Source organism: Taeniopygia guttata, chromosome 6, assembly GCF_048771995.1.
Source record: "Taeniopygia guttata chromosome 6, bTaeGut7.mat, whole genome shotgun sequence".
NCBI lineage: Eukaryota > Metazoa > Chordata > Aves > Passeriformes > Estrildidae > Taeniopygia > Taeniopygia guttata.
This window is the reverse complement of record NC_133031.1, coordinates 32,673,527-32,681,698: the sequence shown is the minus strand read 5'-3', so window position 1 is coordinate 32,681,698 and position 8,172 is coordinate 32,673,527. Positions and strand designations below refer to the sequence as shown.

Here is an 8,172-nt window from a genome sequence, read left to right as displayed (position 1 = left end):
AAACACTTTAAAATAGCTACATTCTGTAAACTGTGCTGTTCACACAAGTATTTTCATGAAATTCACATCTGGAGAACCAAATTATGAAGAGTTGTGAATCTTTGATGTCCAAGACATAAATACAGTTATCATTAATGCCCCAACTTAAAGCAAAACTTGCTTTCAGTAGAAAGCTTCTCATAGTTCTAGTGTTATGAACTCTAGTGGTACAGAGGCTACTGAAAGCTCCAAACAATTCCATATTTTCAGTATTCCTCCCTGTAGGATGTGCAAATGCAGCAGCTGAAAGTGATTGTGATGCCAAACAGGTGAACTTTGGGTGTGAAGTGACTGGGTGGCCCAGGGACTTTCCTATTCTGCACTGCAAAGCAGGCACACAGAGATTGCAAAGGACAGAATCTATATTTTACCCCCTGTCTAAAAATATTCAAGCACAAGGTCTGCACTGGCTTCTTCTCCATGCAATTCCACTTGACTTCAGTGCAGAAATTGGTTCAGAGCCCAGTATATTCCAGCAGAAGTATCAGACAGACACTTATTTCCTCTCCAGTTGTCTCTATTCATAGTTTTCAAACACTGGCAGGTATCCCCACAAAAGTCTTCATGGCTGGCAAAAAATGTTGGCAGAACTCTGCTGTGCCAGTCCTTTACTCAGAGCCTGCTTGTGATTCTTGTCACTGAAATAGGTAGGAGGGTTTGCACATCAATTCCTACTGGCATTTCAGCTACTCAGAATACAGATTATAATAAATAGCATTTGGTGAGTGACCTGCAGCAATATGCACCATTAAGAACAAGTGTTTATTCCACAAGGTGTAGAAACTCCCAGAGGAACAGTAGTACCAGAGGAGCAGCATGTATCTATCCATATAAATGCAAACACACAAACAGAAATATGCAAATCATATACATATCTTGTAAATATAAACACACAACTTACATGTCTTGGCAAAGAGGCAGAAATATCCAAAAATTCCAGAATACAACTTTCTAATTGTATTTTCATGGTGGATAATTTTACCCAGCAGAGGAAGTTCAGCAAGTTTATAGATATGCAGAAATAAAGAGCTATGAACAAAACCTCACTTCATTGCTCTAAAGAAATTAATTCGGCCTGGGACAAAACGGTTTTGTGAAAACTAACAGTTATGTTGCCGTGGAAAACAGGAAAAAAGCCTGGCCAGTGAATTACTGAGTGCAGAGCAAAATGCTGTCACTATATTCTGTTTTTATGGGTTCAATATTGCAAATTCCATCCACATGCAGTATGCCTCCTGTGCACTATTTTAAGAGGGGTGTTGCTGACCTCAATGGGACTGCTTTTCATAGAGGCTGTGACCAGGCAAGGTCATTACTCTGCTGACACCTTCAGTGTTAGCATCCAAGGAAAGCTTTTCAGTCACTAAACTCCATCCCAGAGGATGAATGTCTGAGTTTACTGCAGTGGCATGGGGCTAATTAGGTAGTATTTATTACCTAATTAAATTAGTTGCCATAATGGAGAGAGAGAGACCAAAAATTCTCCAAGGCTGCGGCCAGTGTGACCTGGGGAAGAGCAACCCTTGCTGTTCAGGGTTTCCAGTTCTGAAACAGTGAGCGAGGCAATCTCTGAGAAATGAAGTTGTCCACCTCAGGAGGTGTTGATGGCAGCTGCTGCAGCTGGAGAAGGTGACACTGATTCCTGAGTGAGCCTAACAGGTAATGAGGTGTGAGAATCCAGAGCTTCCCTCTGGCAGATCTTAGACCCTGGCAGGGGTCAGGAACCCCCCTGGACAGAGCCCCCAGAGACACTGGCTGTGATCTCTGCCCATGGAAAAGAGTTTTCAATCTTACAGGATCAATTACAAGCTCTGAGTGTTTGATATGAGTAATAATTAAGTGTGGCACAGGTGCAAAAGTAAAATTTTAGGATTCTAGATAAGGGGTCCAAAGGGGACAAGATGGAGGAAATTGGGTGTGCCTTGTCCTTTTTCTCCTTCTTCATGCCCTCCATGTTTCACTGTGGTGTTGGCATTTTTCTGTTGGTTCAGGCTGGGGACACACTGTTCAACGTAGGTGACAGATATTGGCACGTTATTGTAAATCCAGCACAGGTAGTTTCTGGTATTTAATGTTTGTAACATCCCACTGAGGGCAGAGCCCCACACACTGCCCTGCAGGACAGAGCTGCGGCAGGGCAGCAGAACATGTTAGAGATAAACAGAATAAACAACCTTGAAACCAGCACAGACCAATTATGGCTTCTTCTTTGGCAGCGGGGCTGACAGACAGAGACTTTCTACAATCTCAGAATCATCAATACCTCAGATTCTGACAATGAGGGACAACCACGCTCTGCACCCTGCAGAAGGTTTCCCTCCAGTCAGTGCCTTTCAGCAGAGCTCTGCTTGTGATGGGCAACACAGACAAAACCTCCCTGTGGAGGAAAGGAGCAGCAGCTTTAAAATCCCTGCACGTATGAACAGATAGTTTCATTCAAAAGCTGCTTTAAAGCATATTTGCAATAGGCATTTTAAGGCTAAAACTTCATCTCTTCTGATGAAATGATGTTGACAGAGCTCGGAAATTTAATCTCACATGGAGGTTGCATTGGTTCAGCTTCAGCTGCCAGTTACTGGGTCTTGTTATTAATTTTATGTTAAAGTAGAAAAGCATCCTGATGTAGCTGCTGTGGATAAGCATTGATACACAGTGCTCCAGTGATGAAGTAATTTCCCAGCCTTTTAAATACTCTGTTTCCCTGAAAGCCATATTTAAACACTTTGAGTTTGTTAGGAGTTTAATATTCTTATGGTGCAGTTGTTTTCCTCATTCCTATGTGCATTGCATTATTCTAAAATACATATAGTGATTCCTCATTTTCTATCAAACCGTAAACTTTTATTTTGCTTCCATCTTTCTAGACATAAAATTTATTAGCAAAAAACCGAAAAAGCCCTTTTCCCCCTTTTGTCTATTTTAACCTAAAACCATTCCACATTTAAAAATGAAGTGAATTGTCTTTAAAATACAGTGTCCCTGCAATAAAAAGATTGAAATGCTTTCATTTCATTGCAAAGCTTAAAAGATGAGAGCTTAATCTTCTTCAGAAAAGGGCGTATTCTGCACTGAAATGTATGCAAAGCGCTCCGGGGGCTTCCAGCTCACCCTGCTGCTGCAGTCAGGTCAGGACAGTGCCTTGCTGCTGTCATGGGGCAGTATGGGAGGCAGAGGCTCACTATTTTGTTTTTTTACTTGTTAAATATTTCACTATGCACTGTTTTACAGAGGTAATTTACATTTATATTAGCCGGTACAGTGCAGAGTAAAGCTGGGGGTGGAAGCTGCTCTCATTTGTGCTTTTACCAGGAGCTATAACATCATACTTTGCTGCAAGTCCCAGTCCTCAAAGGACTGGGGCTGGAGATTGTGCTGGATGTGCCTTTTAAATTGTTATAAGCCATGATTTGAGTTGTATTTCACAGGAACTACCACAGCAAGAACAACCTGAACCAGGGGAAGAGAAGCCCTACAAGAAGCAGTTGCAGGGCAGCAGTGACCTGACCTGAGCTGACTTTGGGGCACAGGAACTCCCTCCAGCCTCTCCTGTCCTCAGTGAGCACCAGAACAGATGGAGCCCAAAGTCATGCACTAAATCAATTAAACAGATTAAATAAATGAAACTTTTACCCTTTGGATTCCCTCCCCTGTCTCTCTGGTGGGGCTGAGTGGGGCTTGGTTGGTGGCTGGGGTTAAACCACGACAGAGTAAAAGGAAGGAAAGTTTTATTGAGTTATAGCAAGATCCCAAAGTGAGTGGCAATGCCCTGCCCTTGGCACACCCTTGTGCCTCAGCTGTGGCTGGCATTGCCCAGGCTGGGGAATCCCTTGGTGGTGGCACTCTGTGTGTCTCCACCTGGTCACAGCAGTGTCCCAGGTGGTGCCAGTCCCACTGCTGGTGCCACCAGCCCTCAACCCCTCTCTGTTCCCCACCATGGATATTCCCCATGGGGATGCCCACACAGGGGTTTTTCACAGGAAGAACAGCTCTGCAGGTGGGGATCCAAGAGCAGTGTCTGAAATGTGGTGTTTGACACCAGAGGAGGAATTACAGGGACTCAGTGCAAGGTAAAAACTGCCACAGGCCTGTGGCACACAGGACAGCACCAACACAACCTCAGCTGATCATTTCAGATGGGGTTAACATTTTTCCCAGCCCACTCTTGCCCTGGCAGGTGCTGTGCCAGTTCAGGTAGCACCTGGAACTCTGAGTTGGCACAGAGGTGGTGTTCAAGCCCAAAACTGGCACGAGCTCCAGAGAAAACACCTTGGCTCATCCACTGGCATGTGATTGTGTCACCCACACAGCCATTAAAAAAATGTTCAAGAGATGGAGTGTATGGAGGCTCTGGTTAACAGCTAGCATTGTGACTTTTAAGCTCATAAAATAAAGTAAGCTATTAATAAAGATTTGTTTAAAAGATAAGGCTATCTCTATAAAGTCCACCATATCACATTACACAGCTTGAAGCAGATAGCAAAAAAACCCAAAAAAACCAAAAAAACCCCAACTCTGTGCCTATATTTAAAAAGCAAAATATAAATATTTGTTATCATTTCAGAGTATCTAGAAGGAATGAAAAAACCTTTGAATATTTAGATTTAGGAAATATGTGAAACTATGAGGCTCTGGAGACATTCCCAAATGACTTTTTAGCTTGTTGGTGTCCCCTTCCCAGGCTGTTCTTTGAGTGCTGTTCTACCTCTCCTTCAGAGAAATTATTTTGTAATCTCTTAGACTGGTTTCTGATCAGAAAAACTGAGCTCATTTCAGCCCTAATAATTCCTGTTTCTTGGGTGAAGTGCCTGTCACCCTTTTTGGGCAGTTCCCATTTTTCCTATCTCATGGTTTCTGAAGAGCTCCCAGGAACTCCCAGCATGATTTGCTTTTATACCTCCCTTTGTTCCATCCCAAAAATTCTGCTGCCTTCACTAATGTTCCTTTTTCTTTATGTCGGAGGAAAGATTAAAACTGACCATTGGAATTAAAACAGTTCAAAATTTGAACCCACACTCAACCAAATTTCGGTGTTTGTAACTTTCAGCTGTTCTGATTTTTAGGGTGGGAAGCCACAGCCTTTGCACATGGTGCACATAACACAGTGGTTACAGCTTGTAAATCAGTTGTGAATATTTTGTCATCAAAACCTTCCCAAATTGGGTCATACCAATTTTAAAACTTTTGTCTTTATTACATTCTCTCTTGTATTTATACTTTTTTAAGTCAGTGTAAGAATAAGTCTCTCTTAGCATGTTCTTATGGTAATGGATGCAGTTATGACATGATCTACAAAATCCCCTTCTGCCAGCAGTTCCTATGCAGAATTCAGCCTGGATTTGTTACTGATGGGGACAAACCTGGAGCCAGAAGCAGCTCCAGGCCTGCTGAGATGGGGAACAGGATTTTCCATGGGGATAGCAGCCTCTGTGCCTGGGGCACAGCCAGGGCATGAAGGCAATGCTAGCCTCTCCTTCTGCTCCCCAAAGATGCTTTAGGAGACTACAACTTTCCTCTGGACCCCTTTTTCCAAACCCTGTTGCCATCAAGGGGTGAACACGGCTGAAATCGAACTGCTGCTGAAAATTATTTCACTGACAATGCTCCCAGCAGCACTGCTCTAGATATTGCTCCAGCTTGTCTGGCTTTTCAGCATTTCCTTGCTCTCCACAGAGTTTCCACTGCTGCTCAAACCAGCTCCACAGGTTGTGGCAGTAGCTGGAGGGGTTGTGTAAACAGCAGCACTGCCAGGTCAGCTGCACCTCTGCTCAGCGGGTGACAGCGCTGGCTCTGCTCCTGCCATCTGTCATCCCAGGGGGACAGATGCTGACAGCTGTTCTCCTGCCAAATGCTGCCTTTGCCATCCAGCTACTCTGCTCATCCAGCCAGAACATTGATCTGTGTCAGCCTGGTGGCTCTGTTTCCAAGGTAGAGATATATATTATAGCCCTAGAATTCCATGGTCTCCTGATACCAGGAATAACAACATTTCTGGAAGGTGTGTTGGGCTCTTCCGTGGCATTTCAGGATTTTTTTATTATTATTCTGTAGATAGCTAAGCTATGAAATGCATAATTTTTCTTTTTTAGTGCAATTCTGATATTAATGATGAAAAGATTACTGCTTCTGTCAATCCTGCTTTGTCTTGGGAAAAAAACCCTACAGAACTGACTTTTGCTTTAGATCATTCTGTAGGTTCATCACACCTTAGAAACCTTTACAAGTGGCATCTGCCTGACTGGGAGCAACTTAACTTCTAGGAAAAACACCTCTGCAGATGTTAAATAATGTCTTATGGACCACTAACGCGAGGATTAATTAAGTTTAGAAAGGACAGACATAGAGCTGATTCAGTGTTAAAAAATGAAATAAATATTTTATGGCATTTAAGAGGCATAGCTTCCTTTTTACGGGGATTAATTGAGTTACAGTTTTGTTAAAAGGATCCTTCAGTTTTGTTAAAAGCAATACAAACTCAATAGAAGTATCTCATGGTCCTGTTTTAATTAATTATTAATCAGCAAGAGTAATCACAATAATCAAATAAATTAGTCTCTCTCCATTAAAAGCATATCAGGGTGGTTTGCAGTGGCAAACCACAGCCAGATCTGACATTTCTAAGGGAAAAAAGAGTGGCCAAAACAAGGACAGAACAGAACAGCTGTTTTTTTGTGGCTGGGAGAGAACAGAGGAGAACCTTTGCTGGGGAAAGCCCCAAACTGTGCTGGGCACAAACCTGACCTTTAGGGAAGAGCCCTGCAGGGTTCCCTCATGTAGTTACAAGTTTATCTCTGGGTCCATACATTGTTTTACAGCTTTAAGGGTATATTTGGTTTTATTTTTAGGATACAGATTTTGGATTAAAAAATCCCAAAATCTTAACAGCAAAGCGTTCCCTTTTTTGGAGTTTGGAGTTAAACTATAGTTTTGGTTTTTTTTTTTTTTTTCCTTTTGCACCTTTTTCCTTTGAGAAATCAGGAACTGTATTTTCTAGAATTTCAGCACTGTTTCTCCTGGGTAAGGGCTGGGAGCAGGAGCTGGCTCCTGGATCTGCTGGAGTGGTGGTACCCTCTGGACTGTCTGCTGGGGAAGCATCCTCCTCCTGTGGGGTTATGGAACCATCCAAGCAGTTCCTGACTCCTGTGTCCTTAACTGGGGTTCTTTAAATGAAGAGGATCCTGTGAATGCTGTAAAATTGCAGTCTGAGAAATCAAGGACCAGTGGGCTGTTATAGGAAGCCAATTCAGTCAACAAAATGTGAGAGCCACAATAAGGAAGAACAAAGGACAAAAAGAAAAAAAGGCAGAAATCATGGCTAACAATTCTATGAGTAACCCACTCACTCCTCTGCAATGATTAAACATTAAACTCCCACAAGCTAAGCAAACAAAAAAAATATCCTCTAAATTCCCCCAAGGCTTTTGTCTTTGCAGCAAGGTCTGAACTTGAGGGTAAGTGCAGCTGCATCCCTGGAGGTTTTCTCTGGTGAGATGTCTGCACAGGGAGGTCTGTACAGGGGTGTTTGTGCTGGGTGTCCCTGGCCAGGCTGGCCTCATGTTGGGGTTATGAGCACTGTGCATAAATCTCCTACACCACCCCTACAGATGCAGCAGGGTGTCAGACTTTCTATCCCCTTGCTCCACCTTACCTGCGTGAGTTCCAGTCCAAGGAGGCAGAATGGCACCTCTTTAGTTTCCCTACAAAAGAATAATCTGTTCTTGCCTCTCCTCAGCTGTTATAACCCCAGCAGCTTGTCCTCTTTTAGCTTCACTTCATTCACCGGGCACATGCAGACTGCCTGTAGCCCAAAATTTGCCTTTTGCTACTTATCGCCTCTCCACAACTTTAATTGTCCCAACCAACTTCAAAAACCAGAAGTAGATGTTAAAATCATCCCAGCTTACAAAGCAGGGAACTCAATTTACTTTTGCAGAGCCGCCTTGCCAAAACAAAGACCGCAAAAGCCGTGTTCTCCTAGATGGACTCAACCAGAGCTTTATCAAAGGAAGGAACAGAGCAGGCAGCTTCCCACACGGCTCCCTGGAGCTCAGCTTCCCTGGGGAATGCAGCACAAGCGTGCACAGGCACGCCAGGGCGAGCAGCACACACACAAATCTTCCTTTGCAGGGTCCCACA

General features: G+C 43.4%; 1 long non-coding RNA gene across 1 annotated transcript; it reads left to right on the top strand.

The window, feature by feature from the left end:
* Positions 1-1,638: 1,638 nt before the first annotated feature.
* On the top strand, positions 1,639-3,675 carry LOC140684489 (uncharacterized). Its single transcript, XR_012056811.1, has 2 exons — positions 1,639-1,698; positions 3,465-3,675. It is a non-coding gene; the product is annotated as an uncharacterized lncRNA (long non-coding RNA).
* The last annotated feature ends 4,497 nt before the right edge of the window (positions 3,676-8,172 follow it).